The sequence below is a fragment of the Pleurodeles waltl genome, chromosome 4_1 (genome assembly GCF_031143425.1).
Source record: "Pleurodeles waltl isolate 20211129_DDA chromosome 4_1, aPleWal1.hap1.20221129, whole genome shotgun sequence".
In the NCBI taxonomy this organism is placed as follows: Eukaryota; Metazoa; Chordata; class Amphibia; order Caudata; family Salamandridae; genus Pleurodeles; species Pleurodeles waltl.
In genome coordinates this window covers 487,319,009-487,342,128 of record NC_090442.1, presented here as the reverse complement: position 1 = coordinate 487,342,128, position 23,120 = coordinate 487,319,009, and the positions used below count along the sequence as shown (strand labels likewise).

General features: G+C 44.3%; 1 protein-coding gene across 4 annotated transcripts in view; it reads left to right on the top strand.

Annotated features, from left to right (window-relative positions):
* Nucleotides 1–23,120, top strand: part of SYT1 (synaptotagmin 1) — a 3,823,670-nt gene that overhangs the window by 2,783,146 nt on the left and 1,017,404 nt on the right. For all 4 annotated transcript variants that reach the window (XM_069228780.1, XM_069228783.1, XM_069228779.1 and 1 more), the window contains one exon: nt 9,872–9,933. The gene's annotated coding sequence lies outside the window, so the exon portion shown is untranslated. The remainder of the gene's footprint in view (nt 1–9,871; nt 9,934–23,120) is intronic.

The window sequence follows — 23,120 nt, the reverse complement described above, 5'->3', positions numbered from 1 at the left end:
ACTCTACTGCACTTCATGCCACTGTAGTCTACAAAATACCACTTTACTCAATGACACTTTACACCAGTCTACACTATCCCACTCCAGTGTGCTCCACCCACTATATGCCACTCTACTACACTTTATCACACTCTACAACACTGTACACACTCTGTGACACTCTACTCCATTCTATGCCCATCCACTCTACGCTGCTACACTGTATGACACTTGACAGCATACCACCCGACTTCTTCCTCACTGTACTCCACTCCAAAGCACTGTACTCCACTCTATGACAGTCTTCAACACCCTACTTTGTTCAACACACCATTACATTGTACAACTCATTGCTGCCGTCAAAGAGACCTCACTCCCCTATATCAGACACAATGCTACTACGCTATTTAACACTTTACTACACTGTATGATTCAAGATGACACTCTACTTTGTTCTGCTTGATTCCCATCTCCAATGCTCCAGTCTATGAATCATAGACTTTACAACAATCTCCTCCACTCTACTGTACGACACTCCACATAACATCTCTCCACTTTCGACACAGGACTCTACGATTGAAACACATTTTTATTAAAAATGTTTAAAAAACATTGAAATTCAATGAAAAAAAGCAAAGGTTAAAATTTAGTTATAGTTAGGAAAACTTATTTTCCTTGCACCAACCAAGTTTAAACTACACAAACTTTAAAATGTATCCACCACCTTCAAATTATTATAGGCAATGGACCTCATTACACACTCTTTTCAGCTGCCAACCAGATTTCTTGTCAGGGCAAGGCACAAGCAGACCCAAAATTAACCTGTGCTCACTCTCCTGTAGCTTGTCCCAAAGCAGTCAGGCTTAACTTGAAGGCAATTTGTAAAGTATTTGTAAAACACTTCAAATAGTAAAACATTGAAAACACCACACAGAAAAGATCCAGAACCAAGTTAGACTTAATTCAATAAATAAAACGGGACCAAAATGACAAAAATCCAATAAGTAGAACTTGAGTTATGAATTTTTAAGTAATGAACTGTAAAACAGTGCTTCGAAGCAAGAAGTGCCATTCAGGGATATCTGGACGCACCAGACCGGGACAAAGTCAAATGTTTAGGCTGACTGTGATGGAGCGTGGGCCAGCTACAGGGACCCAGTTAGATCAATTGAACCAAAGCAATTAACTCCTAGTTGCGGAGGATTACATGGGTCAGAAAGAAAGATGCACCTCGCAGCCGGGGCAGTGCATTGGTTCCAAGATGTGGCAAGGCTGCAGTATGAGATCCTGATGCATCAACATTGAGAATCCTGTTGATGGAGCTTGCAGTGTGAAGACCGGTGCTGAGGATGTGTGGCGCAGTTGAGAGGATGCGTTGATTCCGATCCACACAGTAACAGTGATGCAGAGGTTCTGTATCATTGTCAAGGCTGCCACCAACATAGAATGCGAACAGCTTTTGCTGGGGAAAGCATGTGCAATGGCGATTCAGAAGGCAATGCACTGGTCCCAAGATGCAGCAATGTGGATCTGCAGTAGCGGTGATGCTCCGGTTCTGTTCCACGCAACAGAGGAGGCGAATCGTTGGTTCTGCTCCCACAACAGAGTACATGTCAGTTCTGCTGGAGAAAGCACCTTGAACCCACTTCCAAGGTCTGGGATTGGGGTGGCACCACTTGGTAGGACAAACTCACAGATGGCAGATTCCAGGTGCAGGAGCAGGGTGGTTGGAACTCTATTATGTTCCTAAGACTTCAGATCATGAGGCCAGTCACCTAGCCCTTGGAGTCACTCTGGGTCAGGGTTGGAGAGGTTCAGGTTAAGTCCTTGTCACTCCCAGGCAATGGGGCAGCATGCACATGTCAGCACAGCAAAGCAGGAGTCCAGAAAAACAACAGCCCAGCAGAGTGGCAGGCCTTCAGCAGCACAGCAATCCTTTTTCCTGATAGAGTATCCACAGGTCCAGTAGTATTCTGAAGTGGTGGTGTCAGAGGTTCAATACATCTACCCAGTTGTGCCTTTGAAGTGGAGGAGACTTCAAAGAAATAACTTTGAAGTGCACAGGGTCCCTGCTCTTACTGCTCTGGCTCCAGACTCCCTACAGAGGATTCTGCAGCCATTTGTGTGTGGACAGGACCAAGCCTTTTCAGGCGTACGTGAGGCTGTGCCCAGCACCTCCTTCCCATCCTGCCCAGGATTGCCCATGAAGGCACATCATATCACACCTAAGCTCCCATTGTGTGTGTCTATCTAGAAGGAATACACAAAGCCCAGCTGTCTCCACACCCCATACATGAGATCAGAGAAAAGACTAACTTTCAAAAAGTGACATTTTCAGAATTACAATTTAAAATCAAACTTCACTGTAAGTTAGGATTTGAAATTGTGGTTCCAGGGACACCAGACTTGGGGGGTTATATCCTCCAATTGGGAAATTATAAAGTGTAATAAGGTAATTTCAATGTTATCTTATAGGAGAGATAGGCCTTGCAGTAGTGAAAAATTAATGTAGGAGTTTGTCACTATTAGGAAATGTGAAACCTAAAAGTACAGGTTCAAACTTTTCAATACACTACACCCTACCCTTGGGGCCATCTGGACCTCCTTTAGGGGTGATTTATATGTATTAAAAAAGAAGGTGCAGGCCTGGTAAAAGGTTTCTTTTGCCAGGTTGACATGGCAGTTTAAAACTGCAGATACAGGCTCTGCAGTAGCAGGCCTGAGACATGTTTAGAGGGCTACTTAAGTGGGTGGCACAATCAATGCTACAGGCCCACTGGTAGCATTTAATTTACTGGCCCTGGGAACATATAGTGCACTATACTAGGGACTTCTAACCAAATGAGATATGCCTATTAGGGATATGCCAATGTTACCACATTGTAGGAAAAAAGCACAAGCACTTTAGCAGTGGTAAAGTGTGCAGAATCCTAAGGCCAAAAAAAACCAAGACAAAGCAAAAAGAGGATGTCTGAAGGTAAAAAGTTAAAGGAAACCACACGAAGGATGCTAGGTCTAACCATATCTAACTATAATATCACTCTAACTAGTTCTTTTTGTTCAATTCCTAGGATTTTTTTTTAACATAAAGTAATATTTTATTATGATACATATTACCAAACACATTTCCTGCAGTGCCAAAAGCCCTCTGTGGCATGGGGTTGATTGCAGGGTCTGGCCTGTGGCAAGGCCTTTTAGCCAACCCCTCACAGGCAGCCAATCCTGCCAGGTGCACACTGCTTTTGGTCCAGTGTCCAAACTCACTAAGGGCACTGACAGCTGACTATGTGATGTTCCTATATAAAGGGAGTTAATTTAAGTAAAGCAGACCTACACACTTTATCAAGAGGTCAGAACACCAAAATATTAGATGTGTACCGATTGGCTTCATAAAGGGTCAACGTATCAATATATATAAAGCAGACCTATTATCTTTGTCAAAATATCACCAATAATCATTATCAAATGTATATTTCAGAAATTCACACAATTTCAAAATATTGAATAAAAATGGTTGTCAAAAAGAATTAATAACGTTTTGCTAAATAAAATAAAAATCTACATATCTGTTTGTCTTTCTTTTATTGTTTTTCAGCCCAAAAAATGCAGCCATAAAAACAACACAGCAACACAGCCACTATAGGTCACTGCACTCCATCTGAAAAGCATAGAGCTCCAACTAGGAGTGCTTTAGAAATCTAGTAAGCTCTCCTGTGCTCATGGATTCAGTGACCCAGCAGACATTATGTTTTTTTTTTTTTTGTCTAAGTTGCTGGGGAGCTACGCAACATTGAAAAAAATGGTTGATGGTGCCAGAAACTTATTATCAACAAACTACTATACATCAACTAGAGACTATTTGACTGCACAAACCAGTTAGTCTCCCTCTTGTAGATAACCAGTTGCATACCTCCTTGGATCAGCTGTCCAATCAACCCAATACTTGGAAAAACACACAGTTGAATGGGCTGCGTCCCAAAATTAATTCAGAAAGTCCATAAACAAATTGGTAGCCAAAAGGCTTGAAAGGATGTAGTAAAAACTTAAATTCTTTATTAATCTTTCCAATCTCCTTCAAAAAATACAGCCGGATAGTCAACATGTTTCACCCATAAATAAAGGGTGACCCCATTTTCCAGGGTTATATCTAATTAAAAGGGAGGGGGACAAGTGGCCCCCTCCCCAAGCCTATTATGGCGCCTGAGACTCCATCCTTTGAGGCTAGCTACATTAGTAGGTGTGGACCACCTTCCAAAGCCATTTTCGGCTCCAGGGACCCCATTTCAACAATGTACATTTGATTACATGTTTAAAGCTTTGTGAACCTAGTCTGATAATATCTTTAGCATTATTGTTGCACTGATGTCCTAGACAGTGTCACAATCTCAAGCAGCCTCTGAAATTAATCCTATTTGGCATTTTAAGAATATATAGGCCCTGACTGCGAAGGAGTGCAGGTCGGATACAACAACCATTTATGTCCTAGTCCAAGTTTTTACTTCCGACTTTAGTCCTTTAAGTCCCAATCCACAGCAGGAGAACACTTATAAAGCCCTCCAGTACCTCAGGGAAGACACTTAAGAAACTCACAGGTTGGCAGGCAGACACCATCAGCAGGGTCTAGTTCAGATCCGGTTGCCACTGGTGAGCTAAGAAATTGCTTGGAAAAAGCCTCTTATAGCTCCTTGTTTCTCTGTAGCTCTAAGAGGAGGTCAGCTTTCTGACCCATAGAGTCCACTTCTTTGTCCTGGATACAAGAGCGAGCAGGTCCCGTTCTCGAGGCCTTTTCTCAGGTTGAAGACAGCAGGTTCAGCCCTCTTCCGATCTTTCTCAGGTTCAAGAGTGTTGCCTGCAGATGCCTTATTTATGACTGTCACAACCCAGTGAGTGAGAATGATAAGTGCTCATGTTGTAACCAATGGGCTAAAAGTTCCTGGGCCCAACCCTTCCTACTTTGGGCATTTTCCAAAATGGCAGAAGTGTTTGACCACACTAAACTTTGGCACTGAGGACAAGGGTGTGTGTGAGGAGAGTACTGAGGTAATTCTAGTGTCCTCCCACACCTAAGACTAAAATCCTGTTTGGGACAACCACTGCACCAACAGTAAACTCAGAGGCAGAATTCTGGTAGGACAAAGCAAAGTTTATCAGCAGCCAGATAGTGGATATGCAAGCATTGTCTTGCCATCCTGTCCTCTGCCTTTCAGAGTGTCACCCAAAGTGTTATACCTAACCTAAAAGACCTGGCAAAAAGGGTTTGACAATCAAGTGCCATTTGGCACTGTAATATCAAAATGGATGCTCTCAGACCCTACCCTGCCTAATGTGGGAGGTTCATCTCTGCTCCTTTAGGCCAGCCTATTGTTTGCTTATTGTAGGAGGCTGGCCTGGCTTATAGTGAGTACCTGATGGTACTTACACCTTGTGCCAGGTCCAATTATCCCTTAATAGTAGATTAGTAGTGTTCTAGCAGCTTAGGCTGATAGAGGTAGCCATAGCAGAGCAGCTTAGTCTGAACTAGGAGACATGCAAAGCTCCAACTATACCACTTGTATCATATAGCACTATATCATAAGAATCACAATAGTCAGAGTTACTAAAAATAAAGGTACTTTATTTTAGTGACAAAGTGACAAAAATATCTCAGAGGATGTACTCCCTTAGGAGATAAGTAAAATACACAAAATATATACACAAACCAAAATCAGGTAAGTAAACAGTTAGAAAAGTAGTGCAAACACTGTGGAATACAATAGGATGCAATAGGCCTAGGGGCAACACAAAACCATATACTAAGAAAGTGGAATGTGAACCACTTAGGGACCCCTGGCCTAGTGTAGTGTGTAGAGGGTCACTGGGAGTGTAAGAAAACACTAAGGGTGTCCAAGATACCCCACCCCAAGACCCTGAAAAGTAGGAGTAAAGTGACCCTACTTACCCAGAAACACACTTTGATTCTGCAAAGACCACAACTGACTGCAAAGCACTGAAGATGGATTCCTGGACCTGAGGACCTGTAAAAGAAGGGGACCAAGTCCAAGAGTCACAAAAGTGTCCGGGGGGGCAGGAGCCCACTAAATCCCGGATGAAAGTGCAAAATGGCTGCCTCTGGGTGGAAGAAACTGAAGATTCTGCAACAACAGAAGATGCCAGGAACTTCTCCTTTGCACAGAAGATGCCCCACGGCGTGCCGGAGGATGCAGAGTTGTTTCTTTGGAGAAAGACCGCAAACAAGTCTTGCTAACTGCAAAGGTCGCGTTTGAGGAAAATGGGTGCTGCCCGAGCCCAGGAAGGACCAGGAAGTCGTCACTTGGAAGAGGAGACAGAAGGGGCCCTCAGCAATACAGAGAGCCCACGCAGAAGAAGGCAGCACCCTCAGAAGTACTTGAACATGGGTTCAAGATAACTGAGCACACCAGTTGTCTCAACACTACAAGGGAGGGTCCCACGAAGGCGGTGGTCAACTCAGCGTGTTGAGCAATGCAGGACGGAGTGCTGGGGATCTGGGCTGTGCTGTGCATGAAGGATTCCTTTCAAAAGTGCACAGAAGCCCTAGCAGCTGAAGTTCACGCAGTAAACAGGATTATTGTCTGGCGAGGGGAGGCAAGGACTTACCTCCTCCAAATTTGGACAGATGGACCACTGGACTGTCGGGGTCACTTGGATCCAGCACCTGTGTTCCAGGGGTCACGATGGGAGGGGACCCAGAGGACCGGTGAAGCAGAAATTTGGTGCCTGTGTTAGCAGGCGGAAGATTCTGTCGACCCCCGGGAAATTTCTTCTTGGCTTCCAGTGCAGGGTGAAGGCAGACAGCCCCCAGAGCATTCACCACCAGGAAACAGTTGAGAAAGCCAGCAGGATTAGGTGCTACAATGTCGCTGGTAGTCTTCTTGCTACTTTGTTGCAGTTTTGCAGGTGGCCTGGAGCAGTCAGCGGTGGATCCTTGGCAGAAGTCGAAGAGGGAGATGCAGAGGTACTCTGGTGAGCTCTTGCATTCGTTATCTGAGGATAAGCCAACATGAGAGACCCTAAATAGCCCTCAGAGGAGAATTGGCCACCTGGTCAGGTAAGCACCTATCAGGGGGGGTCTCTGACGTCACCTGCTGGCATTGGCCACTCAGAGGCCTCCATTGTGCCCTCACACCTCTGGATTCAAGATAGCAGAGGTCTGGGACACACTGGAGGAGCTCTGGGCACCACCCCTGAGGTGGTGATGGACAGGGGAGTGGTCACTCCCCTTTCCTTTGTCCAGTTTTGCACCAGAGCAGGGCTGGGGGTTTCCTGAACCGGTGTAGACTGGTTCATGCAAGGAGGGCACCATCTGTGCCCTTCAAAGCATTTCCAGAGGCCTGGAGAGGCTTCTCCTTAAAGGCCCTTAACACCTATTTCCAAAGGGAGAGGGTGTAACACCCTCTCTCAGAGGAAATCCTTTGTTCTGCCTTCCTGGGACTGGGCTGCCCAGACCACAGGAGGGCAGAAGCCTGTCTGTGGGTTGGCAGCAACAGTAGCTGCCATGAAAACCCCAGAGAGCTGGTTTGGCAGTACTCAGGGTCCATGCTGGAGCCCCGGGATGCATGGGATTGGAACCCCAATACCAGATTTGGCATGAGGGAAAATGTAATGATCTTAGACATGTTACATGGCCATATTTGGAGTTACCATTGTGAAGCTACATATAGGTATTGGCCTATATGTAGTGCATGCGTGTAATGGTGTCCCCGCACTCACAAAGTCCGTGGAAATTGCCCTAAACTATGTGGGGGCACCTTGGCTAGTGCCAGGGTGCCCTCACACTTAATAACTTTGCACCTAACCTTCACCAAGTGAGGGTTAGACATATAGGTGACTTATAAGTTACTTAAGTGCAGTGAAAATGGCTGTGAAATAATGTGGATGTTGTTTCACTCAGGCTGCAGTGGCAGTCCTGTGTAACATTTGTCTGAGTTCCCTATGGGTGGCAAAAGAAATGCTGCAGTCCATAGGGATCTCCTGGAACCCCAATACCCTGCGTACCTAGGTACCATATACTAGGGAATTATAAGTGTGTTCCAGTGTGCCAATTAGAATTGGTGAAAATGGTCACTAGTCTTTAGTGACAATTTTAAAGGCAGAGAGAGCATAAGCACTGAGGTTCTGATTAGCAGAGCCTCAGTGACACAGTTAGTCACTACACAGGGACACACATTCAGGCCACAACTATGAGCACTGAGGTCCTGGCTAGCAGGATCCCAGTGAGACAGGCAAAAACAAACTGACATACATGTAAAAATGGGGGTAACATGCCAGGCAAGATGGTACTTTCCTACACTTCTTGGATGCATTCCACATCTTTTTCACACCTATTCAAATGATAATTACTAGCTCAAAGAAATGGGACAGCAAATACAAATCTTAGGGCCTGATTTAGAGTTTGACGGATGGGTTACTCTGTCACAAATGTGACAGATATCCTGTCTGCCGTATTACGATTCCATAAGCTATAATGGGATCGTAATACAGCCAATGGGATATCCGTCACATTTGTGATTGAGTGACCATCTTTTCCAAACTCTAAATCAGGCCCTTAGTCCCCAGGAACCTCAGGCAGGGAAAGGTTAACTTTCTAAAAGTTGATTTTCCTAATATTCAATACAAATATGACTTCAATGTTAATTTGGTTTGAATAAGAATTAACATTAGGTGTTCAAATATTTTTCTAGCTAATCATATTCTGGATATACAGCATTAAGACTGGTAATCTGTACAGCCAGGCCTACCACAGTGAAAACTAGCTTTGGTGTACTAGTCACTGTAAGGATATTTTAACATGAAATGTTGACATATTGTACTTTTAAGTACTTTGTACCCTGCCTTGTGAAATACAAGGCCTACATAGAGGTGGCTAGTTACTATTTAAAATGGAAGTTTTGATCTGTCAAAATGGTCTATTTTGACAGGAGGTCAATCTGTAGTGTGTAAACAGACACAGTCAGACCACAGTGGTTGCCCTGAACAAATGTTTTACACTGTCACTGTAGTGGACAGCACAGTAGGTGTTGCAGTCCACTAGTGAGGTTTAAATTACAGTCCCTGGGTATATTTTTGTACCATATAGGAGGGACTTATAGGTAAGTTAAATATAGCAATATGTAATATGCTAATTCATCCATGTTTAAAGGGGGAGCACAGGTACTTTATCACTAGTTGGAAGTGTTATAGAGTCCAGCAAAAGGCAAAAAGTGCTATTTGACCATGCAGAAATGGCAGATTTCCTAATCTATTCTTTCGGGCTTTATTGAAGATTATACACACTGGTCCTTTATCATAGTCTGAAATAGCTACACATTTTTGTTGACTTTGGAAAATTATTACTTTCAGGGATGGGTGGGTTTTATCGGTATTGCTAAATCAAGTTAGACTACATTTCATTTTATAATAAACACTTAAACTGATAGGTAAAAGTGACAAAATTGCTGGAATTGTTTTTTTTCTGTTAAATATGATTGATTCTTATTTTTTATCAAGAGGTGTTGCTTTTAGTGTAATGACATTTTCATGGAACAATTTAATGGGATCCATATTAATTGTGTATTTTTTTCTACCAGTTTGGCATTTTAGCAAAGCAAATGTTGGAAAAATGTGTCAATGTTCATGTAAATACAGAGAATGGTGTATAGTATTTAGCTTTGCCATACTGAACTGGGCTACAATGGAGTTCTTTCTCAGTTATTGGTATGACTATTAAAATCACAATAATAATCTTAGGTGCCAAAATGGATTCAAATAAAAACAATTCCCTGTATTTATATGAAAATCAATGTATGCATGCATGAATATATTAGACGCCTGTCGAAAGAAAGCAACAGTGCTAATATTTGTTGTTAATTTGTGATTTCTGCTTTTTTATCTGTAGAAATTTGCTGAGTACAAGCCAAGTCAAACTCAGAAATCAGAACACTGCACAAACCATACAAGGTGAGATAGTGTTCAAAAATAGAAATAAATATATACACACACTATAAAATTGCAATTTATTTCACATACTAATAGTGATGAAAGTTGGTAGTAACTAATAATGCTGTGTGTGAGAGCTGATGAAAGAATAAAGTGTTTAACTATCCTTGTCAATGTCTCGTTGCTCAAGGTATCTCCCAAGAAACTCTTAAGACAGGCGAGATCATCCCTCTCTAAAGAAACCTAAACTAGACCCTGATGAAATGATGGCCTCACCAATTACTGGCCCATCACTCATCTACCCTTTATCAGTTAGATCATCAAAAAACAGTCTACCCTCAACTTAAAGATCACACTATTGCTAACCAACTAATGCACAACTACCATTCGGGTTTCAGATTAATTTGTAGCACAGAGACCATTACTGTACACATTGTAGACAATGCCTTTTTGATCACAGATGAAGATGACTACAGCTACCTCCAGCACAGTCGATGATCCCACCCTTATTTACTACCTGGACTATAAAATGAGATTCTGTATCAACACTGGTTCTCCTCCTACCTTTCCAGTCAACACCAGTCCAATAAGCACTAGTTTATTCACATGGTCAATTCAAGGTCCTAAAAGATTCAAGTCACCTGGGGAGTCCCTTGTTGCATCATACTGTCTTCTGACATATTCAACCTCTATATTGCACCCTTAGGGCTCTACTTATAAAATAACAGCAAAACAGTTAACCAATATGCAGACAATTCACAAATCTACTTGAAATTCTCTTCTGCTCCAGACATCTAATGCTTCAAACACTACCCACACCTCATCCACAGCTCATCCAATTTCATCAAGATAGAATTCTTGTTATTCACAAAGAGCAGCAAGCAAGAAACAGAATAAACCTAGCAAAATGACATAAATCTTGATGGCTTCAGCCTCAAATTTCACTGAATGCCAAGTTTCAGGACACCAACCTAATCCTCAAAGAAACATCGTCAAAAAAAAAAGAGATGACCAGGTACCAGCTCTGCCTTCTAGAGAAAGTAACTTCAGACTGCTATTCAAGCTCACCTACTATTGCATCTTGCATCTAAATGTGGTAACACCCTGCTCTTCAGCCTCCAAATTCCAAAATGGTCGCACGTAAGAGCATCCTACACTCTGTAGCATGTCTCATCCAGGGCCTAAACAAATATAACTACATCACTCCTATCCTGATGGAGCTCTATTGGCTCCCATATTGGCCCTCACCATATTTAAACCAGGTATATCATTTACAAAGCTATCATGACCAGCATCCAGTTTATCTTACAGACTAGCTCAGCATCTCTGGTGGCTTTCAGCACACCAAACGCGAGGACACCATTAAGCTGGACTAAAGCGTGTAAAAGAAATAAAGCAGCAATCCTTTTCCATTTAAGCACGCAAGACATGGAACAACATTCCTGTAGCCATTAGGAATTTCCTCAACACTACTCCAATTTAGGAAAGAGTTGAAGATCCACCACTACATCACAATGCAGTAATATTAAACTTCTGCTCCCAGAACCCAAATACTACTTCTGCTACTCATTGAATGTATGCTTGCTTTTGACCCTGTACAGCACTCTACTGCCTATTGGCTAGGTTTATTCTATACATGCATTCATCCATGAATAAATACATACATCCTACATCTGATCATCTTTTTTATCAAAACGTAGGTACCTTAATGTGATTATTTATTTGTCTTATATCTGAATTAGAGTTAACTGTAGAGTCTATCTATCTATCTAATTGAATACTTGTGAAGTAGAGATGTGTCCGTTCCATGGAAGATCTCTTGCCATCAACAAAGACATCAGAACAAAGTAAACTGCAACATTAGCAAACTAATTTTATCAAAAGCAACGGTTTTAATTTTCCTAAAAAGGAAGCAAATTTTCACAGGATTGCAAATGATATAATCACAATGTTGAGCAGCTGGTGTCAACAAGGAGCTAAACGTCTATAGTGATCAAGCAATTATAAGCAAATTATATCACAAGGATAGCATACAATTGTGATATCAGTGTGTGGTCAAATTTCAATATCTTCTTTGTAGGACTTAGCTTGTGGTATAAGAGGCACAAAAAGCACACTATCGGCCGTAGGCAAGCACATCCAGTGATCAGAACGTCTGCAGGACACAAGCTAATGAAAAATCAAGCAAACAATTGGACAGTTGGCTCAAACAAGTGGAGATTAGTGTTTACATAAAGCATCATGTGTGTCATTCTTTAGAGATAAAAACAGACATGGAAACATTGCATTCTTGTGGGAAGAACTAGGCCAGACCTGGTAGGTGAGTTATTTCATAAAATGAAGATTTTAAGTACTATTCAGAGAAGACTCGTGGTGATTACTTGCAGAGGCAGAGGTCTGTTAAGTATTTTGGGGTATAGCCAATGAACAGTAAAAACATAGTTTGCCGTTTCTTGAGATTTAGGATTTCGATGTGCTGTTCCTGTTCACCGTGCAGTGTATGAAAAGGCCAACTTGGCATCTTTGAACAATGAAAATAACAGCTTCTTATGCCAATCAAACTACTCAAGGGCACGTTGATTTTGACTAGCAGCCAATGTATGCTTATCAGGGTAATGTGTCGAAAGTGGGCGTGTCGAATGCCGAAGTACTTTTCACATTGTATTTTATATGACAGTCTGGAGAGGGGTACATTAGTTTCAAGTATCTTGTGGTCTTTAGCTGAGAGGGGGCTTCCAATGTGGGCACCTTAGTTCCTTTTAAGGGAAGAATGAGTCATTTAGGGGAAACAAGTCTGTTTTTAAATGGGTCGTGGAATATACATGAAAGTAAGGTAAACAGACCTTTAATGTCAAAATACATTTCAGTCAGACTAGTGTCCATCTAGAACTCTATAAATGTTACAACCTCATGTCACACAGACACTGTAGCCAGCAGTAGAATTCCTGGCCAGTCTGCAAAGTGAGTAGGCTATTCCATCAAATATCGTGTCTTTGACAATGAATATGGAGCTGGTATCGCCACTACAGTCTGCTAGAAAGTGTCTTTCGTGTACATTTAAACAGCAATTTGCAGTAAGGACCGCTACACCAGGGATCACTGTTAAGGTTATCATTAGTCGTGGTGACGTTTATGTCTATTTGTTTCCACTACAGTCACCTTCGAATTGGTTTAAAATAAATTCAAGACGCACTGTTGATAAGTTCAATCGATTCTGAGTGGTTGCGTTGGAGAGAACATGTTTTAGAGAAATCTTTGTAAACAGCTAGAAATAACCATGGGAAGGTAAGGGGCAGTGGAAGTTTGTTGCACTGGAGACGTAAAAGAGATGAAAGCAGGTAGAGAAACAAGCAGTTGATTAAAAAGACCACTGATGGAAGCACTCTGTTTAGTTCACTTGTTCAAAATGTACTTCTCAGTAATTTAAGAGCGTCCTTCATTTGCATACTGTTGCTGAAGAGAGCCGAGAATTCCTCCTATAATGCAATTTCCGCACATGAGCAGTGCCCCCCATGGTTGCCCCGTTTATGCAATGAATGCAGTCATTGGCGATTGGTTCATAATACTGGTCTCTGGACTAGAACAAGCCTTCTCATCTGCAAATTCTGGAGAGAGAATAGCTATGAATTCCACCCATTTTACGTGACTGATACGAAATGTGTTCAAGACTCTCAGAGAGTAAATAAATACTTTTGATCTCACACGTCCTGGGTGTATTGAATTTTCCATCAAAAGCCTAAAAATGATAGTCAACCCACACATGCTATGCTTCACATTCCTTGCAACAGAAAACTCCCACGTAACTGGCATGAATTATAGAGAAGCTTTTGCGGAGACATAGACGCATATATAACACGTTTGAAAGGTATAAAGGAAAAAAATCATTTGCCGTTTTCTCCATTTTAACACATTCTCTTCAGCACGGACCGCCATTATTTTAAGTTCTTTTAAGCTGCTGTTAGTTACCACTACTTTAAAAATGTGCTTCCAATATACATCGATAAATCCAATAAAGTAAAAATGCGTTACATTTGAGGATATGGCAAACATGCATTTTTCGCACCCAGTGTGAATTACAAATAAAGAGACAAACTCATCTGAGGGTCATTTCTAGGAACCAGCGACAGGGCAGTTACTGTAAATGTTGTTTACAGTTTGGAGAAGGGATCCATCAACATGAGGGAGCCATGCACCAAAACGTTTTATTTTGTATTTTCAAAAACAACATCCTGAAGCGGGATTTTCTTCTGGAAAATAAAAAATAAAATGCTTCCTTTGCTGTGGGAATCCTTTCCTATGACAAGGGGAACATTTAGCAGTTTTCACTGCCCCATACCACCAGGATTTTGCTGGCAGTGATGGGCGGTGAAACTGACCTCTAATTCTGCCCATCTAAATTAGGGGGCAAAACTAAAGGTCTGCCTCTGACGACCTTTAGTCCACAGGGTCGTCAGAGAGGTTTAATCATGGCAGAGATGGAATAGTTGTGCTGTGATTAAACCTAAAGTCTGCCTGCTTTTAAATTTGAAGGGTGGGCCACTATCTTGGTGGTATCTATACTCTGTCACGGTTGTGAAGGAGTATGCAGACAACAAACATGTAAATTAGGCCCATTTCCTTAATTGGACAAGTGTAATTGTCTGCTTAAATGCTTCTTCTGTTCCACATTAGCAAATGTTTGGAGAATTTTAGCAGACTTATAGGCACCTTGCCCATGACTGGCCCTCAGGATATCTGAGTCAATCACATCGTATTCTAGTGCTTCAAAAACCAGGGAGTCATGTTTCCAGTTGCTATTGTGGAACATAAACCCAAGAGCATGATGACTGTAGAGTGCCTTCATTTGATGCTAAAGATCTGTAGCAAAAAATAACATCCTCATGCAAAGTGGTAAAAAAATTAAAAATGCAAAAAAAACAGACCCATTGGTCCTGTTGCGTGTGTTATCTTTCAAACCTCCATTATATAGCATAATCAGTAAAATATTTTTACTGTGAGAAAGCAGGGCTGATTGCAACTTTTTGCCCCCATTTTCCACTTTTTGCTGGTGCTTTCCTGACTCTGATGGTGCCCTGGGTACTGCTAACCAGTCCCAGGGCCTGTGCTCTGTGTAAAATGGATATGCAAATTAGGCTAATTATAATTGGCTAAGTTAACCTACCTATAAGTCCCTAGTATATGATAGGGCATGTATGTTTAGGGACCACAGCATAGGTAGTGCACCCATAGGTGCACTGCTGAGGTGCCCAGTGTCATTTTAAAGGCAGGCCTGCCTTGCTGGCTGCTTTTAAATTAAAGTTATATGAAAATTCGACTTTGGAATTAAAAGTAGTTCCAAAGTCTTAAACTACCTTATTTTTACATATAAGTCACCCCTAAGGTGTGCCCTATGTGCCCCTTGGGCTGGGTGCCATGTAACTATAAGCAGGGACCTTATAAAACTAGTTTTATAAGCCCTGGTGAGGTAAAAACATTTTAGTGAATGGCCTCCATAGGTTAGAATGGGGAGGCTTTATTTTAATTTTTAAAGTCCCCTTAAATGATAGATATCAAGAGTTTGGTATCAAATTAATTGTTATAATAAATCCCACAACTTCCAGTTGTGGGATTTAATATAACTTGTTCAGGTAAAGAGTTTTAAACTTTACCTGAAAAGTTGCCAATTTCAGTCCTGCATTGTTTTTGCTGCTGTGCCCTGATTGGCCAGCCTCTAGCAGCCTGGCCAGGCTGCCTTGATGAGGTGTGAAGTGGCCTGGCATCACACAAAGGAATGTGCCTGTGGGAGGGAATCCCCCCTCATCAGATGGTGAGGCAGGAAGGGGGAGGGCTGCCAAACTGGTCTTCAAAGGCAGAGAAGGACATTTGGAGCAACCAGCAACACCCCCACATCCTGAAACCCCAGACAACTAGGTGCCCCCTTGATTAGATTAGGAGAGGGGTGTATTTATGATTTTTAGCCACATCAGTGGGTGGGCTCAGCCAGATGTAACCTCCAAAAATCAGATTCAGCCATGATGGATTTTTGGAGAATGTTGCCTCCTGGGATTGATTTTTGCCACACTTCTCAGGAAGTGGTCATCACAGGGGGAAAGACCCTGCGCCTGATTGGAGAACCAGGACACCCTGCTTTTCACCCAGGAGCAAGGATAAAACTGGCAGACCTGCACCCACACCTCAGTTCCCTACCACATCCAACAAGGAAGAACTACAGAAGAAGAAGGACTGCCCTGCTGGACCCCTGGCCTGCACCTGGAACCTGCACTCAGAAGGACTGCACCAGCTGCACACCTGGGATTCACCACAAGAAGGACTTGTCCTGGCTTCAACTGGTTCAAGGAGGGACTCCCTGTTTGCTACAGGTGAAAAATTGCTAACCAGAGTCCCCTGCACCAACTCCTGAAGAAATCAACCAGCTGACCACTGTCCAGTGGCCAAAAAGGAGTTTGTGCCAGGTGCATTCTGGGAGTTGTAGTCCGCACCCACAAGGACCATCTCAGAACTTCTGGACCCTTGGGGTGAGTTGTGGACCTCAAAAGAACCTTAGAAGGACATCTGGGAGAAGCCCCAGAAGTTTGGAGAAATTTGGAGAACTTTTGGAAAAAAAAGCTCCATAGAGGGACCGACCCGCCGCGGCAACTCTAGCCGACTTGCCTCAACTGCGACCCGGCCTGATTTGCTGGTTCGTCATGGTAAAGAAAATCTCTGAAAAAGAGACTGTAGGAAGTTGGCTCTGTATGCACTATTTCAAAGTAAGGAATAGTATGCACAGAGTCCAAGGGATCCCCTTAGAGGTAAGATAGTGGCAAAAAGAGATAATACTAATGCTCTATTTTGTGGTAGTGTGGTCGAGCAGTAGGCTTATCCAAGGAGTAGTGTTAAGCATTTGTTATACACACACAGGCAATAAATGAGGAACACACACTCAGAGACAATTCCAGGCCAATAGGTTTTTGTATAGAAAAATATATTTTCTTAGTTTATTTTAAGAACCACAGGTTCAAATTTTACATGTAATACTTCAAATGAAAGGTATTGCAGGTAGGTACTTTAGGAACTTTGAATAATCAAAATAGCATACACAGTTTTCAAATAAATCACATATAGCTATTTTAAAAGTAGACAGTGCCATTTTCACAGTTCCTGGGGGGAGTAAGAGTCAGTTAGTTTTTGCAGGTAAGTAAACCACCTACAGGGTTCAAGTTTGGGTCCTAGGTAGCCCACCGTTGGGGGTTCAGAGCAACTCCAAAGTTACCACACCAGCAGCTCAGGGCCGGTCAGGTGCAGAGGTCAAAGTGGTGCCCAAAGCGCATAGGCTTCAATGGAGAAGGGGGTGCCCTGGTTCCAGTCTGCCAGCAGGTAAGTACCCTCGTCTTCGGAGGGCAGACCAGGGGGGTTTTGTAGGGCACCGGGGGGACACAAGTTAGCACAGAAAGTACACCCTCAGCAGCACGGGGCGGCCGGGTGCAGTGTGCAAACACACGTCGGGTTTCCAATGTAAATCAATGGGAGACCAAGGGGTCTATTCAGCGATGCAGGCAGGCAAGGGGGGGGGCTCCTCGGGGTAGCCACCACCTGGGCAAGGGAGAGGGCCTCCTGGGGGTCACTCCTGCACTGGATTTCCGATCTTTCAGGTCCTGGGGGCTGCGGGTGCAGGGTCTTTACCAGGCGTCGGGATCTGGGAGTCAGGCAGTCGCGGTCAGGGGGAGCCTTGGGATTCCCTCTGCAGGCGTCACTGTGGGGGCTCAGGGGGGGCAACTCTGGCTACTCACGGTCTCGCAGTCGCCGGGGAGTCCTCCTTGAAGTGTTGTTTCTCCACAAGTCAAGGGCGTCGGGTGCAGTGTAGCAAGTCTCACGCTTCCGGCGGGAGATGTAGTTGTTTTAAAGTTGCTCCTTTGGAAACAAAGTTGCAGTCTTGGGTGAACAGGGCCAATGTCCTCAGGAGTTTCTTGGTCCTTCTAGAGCAGGTCAGTCCTCTGAGGATTCAGAGGTCGCTGGTCCCTGGGGAAAGCGTCGCTGGAGCAGTGTCTTTAGAAGGGAGGGAGACAGGCCGGTAGAGCTGGGGCCAAAGCAGTTGGTGTCTCCGTTTTCTCTGCAGGGTTTTTCAGCTTAGCAGTCCTCTTCTTCTTAGGTTGCAGGAATCTGAGTTCCTAGGTTCTGGGGAGCCCCTAAATACTGAATTTAGGGGTGTGTTTAGGACTGAGGGGTTAGTAGCCAATGGCTACTAGCCCCGAGGGTGGCTACACCCTCTTTGTGCCTCCTCCCTGAGGGGAGGGGGGCACATCCCTAATCCTATTGGGGGAATCCTCAATCTGAAAGATGGAGGATTTCTAAAAGTCAGAGTCACCTCAGGTCAGGACACCTTAGGGGCTGTCCTGACTGGCCAGTGACGACTCCTTGTTTTTCTCATTATCTCTCCTGGACTTGCCGCCAAAAGTGGGGGCTGTGTCCAGGGGGCGGGCATCTCCACTAGCTGGAGTGCCCTGGGGCATTGTAACACGAAGCTTGAGCCTTTGAGGCTCACTGCTAGGTGTTACAGTTCCTGCAGGGGGGAGGTGTGAAGCACCTCCACCAAGAGCAGGCTTTTGTTTCTGTCCTCAGAGAGCACAAAGGCCCTCACCACATGGGGTCAGAAACTCGTCTCTCAGCAGCAGGCTGGCACAGACCAGTCAGTCCTGCACTGAACAATTGGGTAAAATACAGGGGGTATCTCTAAGATGCCCTCTGTGTGCATTTTTTTATAAATCCAACACTGGCATCAGTGTGGGTTTATTATTCTGAGAAGTTTGGTACCAAACTTCCCAGTATTCAGTGTAGCCATTATGGAGCTGTGGAGTTCATTTTTGACAGACTCCCAGACCATATACTATTATGGCTACCCTGCACTTACAATGTCTAAGGTTTTCCTTAGACACTGTAGGGGCATAGTGCTCATGCACCTATGCCCTCACCTGTGGTATAGTGCACCCTGCCTTAGGGCTGTAATGCCTGCTAGAGGGGTGACTTACCTATGCCACAGGCAGTGTGAGGTTGGCATGGCACCCTGAGGGGAGTGCCATGTCGACTTCGTCATTTTCTCCCCACCAGCACACACAAGCTGGCAAGCAGTGTGTCTGTGCTGAGTGAGGGGTCCCTAGGGTGGCATAAGACATGCTGCAGCCCTTAGAAACCTTCCCTGGCATCAGGGCCCTTGGTACCATGGGTACCAGTTACAAGGGACTTACCTGGGTGCCAGGGTTGTGCCAATTGTGGAGACAAAGGTACATTTTAGGTGAAAGAACACTGGTGCTGGGGCCTGGTTAGCAGGGTCCCAGCACACTTCTCAGTCAAGTCAGCATCATTATCAGGCAAAAAGTGGGGGGTAACTGCAACAGGGAGCCATTTCTTTACACAAGCCCCCCCCCAGCCCACAGGCCAGGAGACTCAGCCAAACCTGGGAGAGTCTTCCTAGTCTGTCAGGCGAGGAAGAGTAGAGGAAATAGGCTGGTTTGTTGCAGGGCCTACTCTGCCTTACATCCTCCTGTTCAGGTCATTCCCTCTGGGGAACTGACCCACTTCCACAGTGATAGGACCTAATCTGAACTGCCTCTTGTCTGTCCTTTTTAGGTCTTCACCCATTCTCTCTATTTTGGGGTTAGAGGTATCCACCTCTGCTAATCTTATCTTAGCCAGGGTCACCCCTAGCTTACCCAATGAAGTTACCCAGAGCTGGAGTAACCCCACCATGACCAACAGGGTCAGGGGGCTTAACTTGCTATTTGGCATGGGGTCAGACCACCATGCCAAGGATAGTGCAGCCATAAAGGCTAACACCCAGCAGAGGCCACTGACAACTGTCAGTGCCCAGAACCACACCTTTAGCTCTTCACCTACAAGGGAAGGGGCTAAGTTACAAGCTTCTGTGGGTTCAGGGTGCCTGTCTGCAGTATTAGAGTGGGGGGTTACCACATCTTGTAGTAAACACCCTTCTTCCACTCTTTCTTCTGTTAGCTGAGGAGCCACCCACTCAGGTTTAACAGTTGCCTGACTAGCCAGGACTTCTTGTGGGTCAGGTTGGACTTTACCAGTGCCATTTTTGGAGTTCTCCCCTACTGGAGCAGAATCTCCTTGGCTTGCTGGAACCTTGGCTAAAGGTTGTCCACCCTTCCTACACTGTTTTCTTTTCTTTTTCTTCTGGGGCCTACTTGCAGTTACTGCAGAGGCAGCCCCTCAAGAATCCTTGGGAGAGGACTGGCACTGGACCAGTTCCTCTCTTGGGCTCTGACTAACCTCTGGGTAGTCATTTCCAAGGAGACAATCAAGGGGGAGGTCTGCACTGACTGCCACCCTTCTCCAGCTAAAAGTCCCACCCACTTCTATGGGCACAAAAGCCACAGGCCTATTAGTGACCCTGTCTGGGCTAACTCTTACTCTGGCAGTCTCACCTGGGATGTACTGGTTTGAGAACACCAGCCTGTCATGCACAATAGTGTGACTGGCACAAGTGTCTCTCAGGGCAGTGGCTGGGATTCCATTCACCAGTAGGTGGTGGAAGTGTCTACTTCCCTCTGGAATCTCCAACTCACCTGTTGGGCCCTTTTTCCAGTTGAAGGCTATGAAGACCTCCTCATCTGAGGAGTCATCCCCAATGGCTACACTGGTCACCCCTGGGATTTTGCTAGGGGGTTTGTTTTTGGGACAAGAAGTGCCCTTGGTGTGGTGCCCTGTCTGTCTACAGTTTTGGCACCATGCCTTAGTGGCATCCCAGTTCTTACCCTGGTACCCACCTTTGTTTTGGGTTGTGTCTTGGGGCCCACCCACCTGGTCTGGCCTTTGGGGGCCTACAGAGGACTCTTTTTCTTTATTTCTAGTGTCACCCACTTTCTCCTGGGGAGGCTTTGTAACCCCTTTCTTTTGGTCACCCCCAGTGGAAGTTTTGGTTACCCTAGTCTTGACCCAGTGGTCTGCCTTCTTTCCCAATTCTTGGGGAGAAATTGGACCTAGGTCTACCAGATACTGATGCAACTTTTCATTGAAGCAGTTACTTAAAATGTGTTCTTTCATAAACAAATTATAAAGCCCAACACAGTCATGCACTTCATTTCCAGTTACCCAACCATCCAGTGTTTTCACTGAGTAGTCTACAAAATCAACCCAGGTCTGGCTCGAGGATTTTTGAGCCCCCCTGAACCTAATCCTGTACTCCTCAGTGGAGAATCCAAAGCCCTCAATCAGGGTACCCTTCATGAGGTCATAAGATTCTGCATCTTTTCCAGAGAGTGTGAGGAGTCTATCCCTACACTTTCCAGTGAACATTTCCCAAAGGAGAGCACCCCAGGGAGATCTGTTTACTTTTCTGGTTGCACAAACCCTCTCAAAAGCTGTGAACCATTTGGTGATGTCATCACCATCTTCATATTTAGTTACAATCCCTTTAGGGATTTTCAACATGTCAGGAGAATCTCTGACCCTATTTATGTTGCTGCCACCATGGATGGGACCAAAACCCATCTCTTGTCTTTCCCTTTCTATGGCTAGGAGCTGTCTCTCTAAAGCCAATCTTTTGGCCATCCTGGCTAACAGGAGGTCATCTTCACTGAGGCTATCCTCAGTGATTACAGAGGTGCTGGACCCTCCTGTGAGGGAAGCAGCATCTCGGACTATCACAGTTGGAGTCAGGGTTTGAGGGACCCTGTTCTCCCTAACTAGGACTGGGGGGGGGGAATTCTCCTCCAAGTCACTAGCTTCGTCCTCTGGGAGGTCATCCTCAGAGGGGTTGGCTTTCTCAAACTCTGCCAGAAGCTCCTGGAGCTGTATTTTGGAAGGTCTGATGCCAACTGGTATTTTCTTTATTTTGCAGAGTGACCTTAGCACCCTCATCTTAAGATGGCGGTAAGGTGTGATGTCGAGTTCCATCACACTCTCTTCTGCATTAGACATTATGGGGGTTATTACAACTTTGGAGGAGGTGTTAATCCGTCCCAAAAGTGACGGTAAAGTGACGGATATACCACCAGCCCTATTACGAGTCCATTATATCCTATGGAACTCGTAATACGGCTGGTGATATATCCGTCACATTTGGGACGGATTAACACTTCCTCCAAAGTTGTAATAACCCCCTATGTTTCTAAAAGTTGGAATACTTTTTAAGAATCTAAAACAATATCTAGAACTTAATTCAAACTTTCACAAAACTTTTAAACTCTAAAAGAAATGCTAACAGGGACTAACACAAGGCCCTAGCAGGACTTTTAAAAATTTAGAAAAATAGCTCAAATTGCAAAAATCAGTTTCTAATGAAAATTTTTGTAATTTAGTTGTGTGATCAGGTATTGGCTGAGTAGTCCAGCAAATGCAAAGTCTTGTACCCCACCGCTGATCCACCAATGTAGGAAGTTGGCTCTGTATACACTATTTCAAAGTAAGGAATAGTATGCACAGAGTCCAAGGGTTCCCCTTAGAGGTAAGATAGTGGCAAAAAGAGATAATACTAATGCTCTATTTTGTGGTAGTGTGGTCGAGCAGTAGGCTTATCCAAGGAATAGTGTTAAGCATTTGTTGTACACACACAGGCAATAAATGAGGAACACACACTCAGAGACAATTCCAGGCCAATAGGTTTTTGTATAGAAAAATATATTTTCTTAGTTTATTTTAAGAACCACAGGTTCAAATTTTACATGTAATACTTCAAATGAAAGGTATTGCAGGTAGGTACTTTAGGAACTTTGAATAATCAAAATAGCATACACAGTTTTCAAATAAATCACATATAGCTATTTTAAAAGTAGACAGTGCAATTTTCACAGTTCCTGGGGGGAGTAAGAGTCAGTTAGTTTTTGCAGGTAAGTAAACCACCTACAGGGTTCAAGTTTGGGTCCAAGGTAGCCCACCGTTGGGGGTTCAGAGCAACCCCAAAGTTACCACACCAGCAGCTCAGGGCCTGTCAGGTGCAGAGGTCAAAGTGGTGCCCAAAACGCTTAGGCTTCAATGGAGAAGGGGGTGCCCCGGTTCCAGTCTGCCAGCAGGTAAGTACCCGCGTCTTCGGAGGGCAGACCAGGGGGGTTTTGTAGGGCACCGGGGGGGACACAAGTTAGCACAGAAAGTACACCCTCAGCAGCACGGGGCGGCCGGGTGCAGTGTGCAAACACACGTCGGGTTTCCAATGTAAATCAATGGGAGACCAAGGGGGGGGCTCCTCGGGGTAGCCACCACCTGGGCAAGGGAGA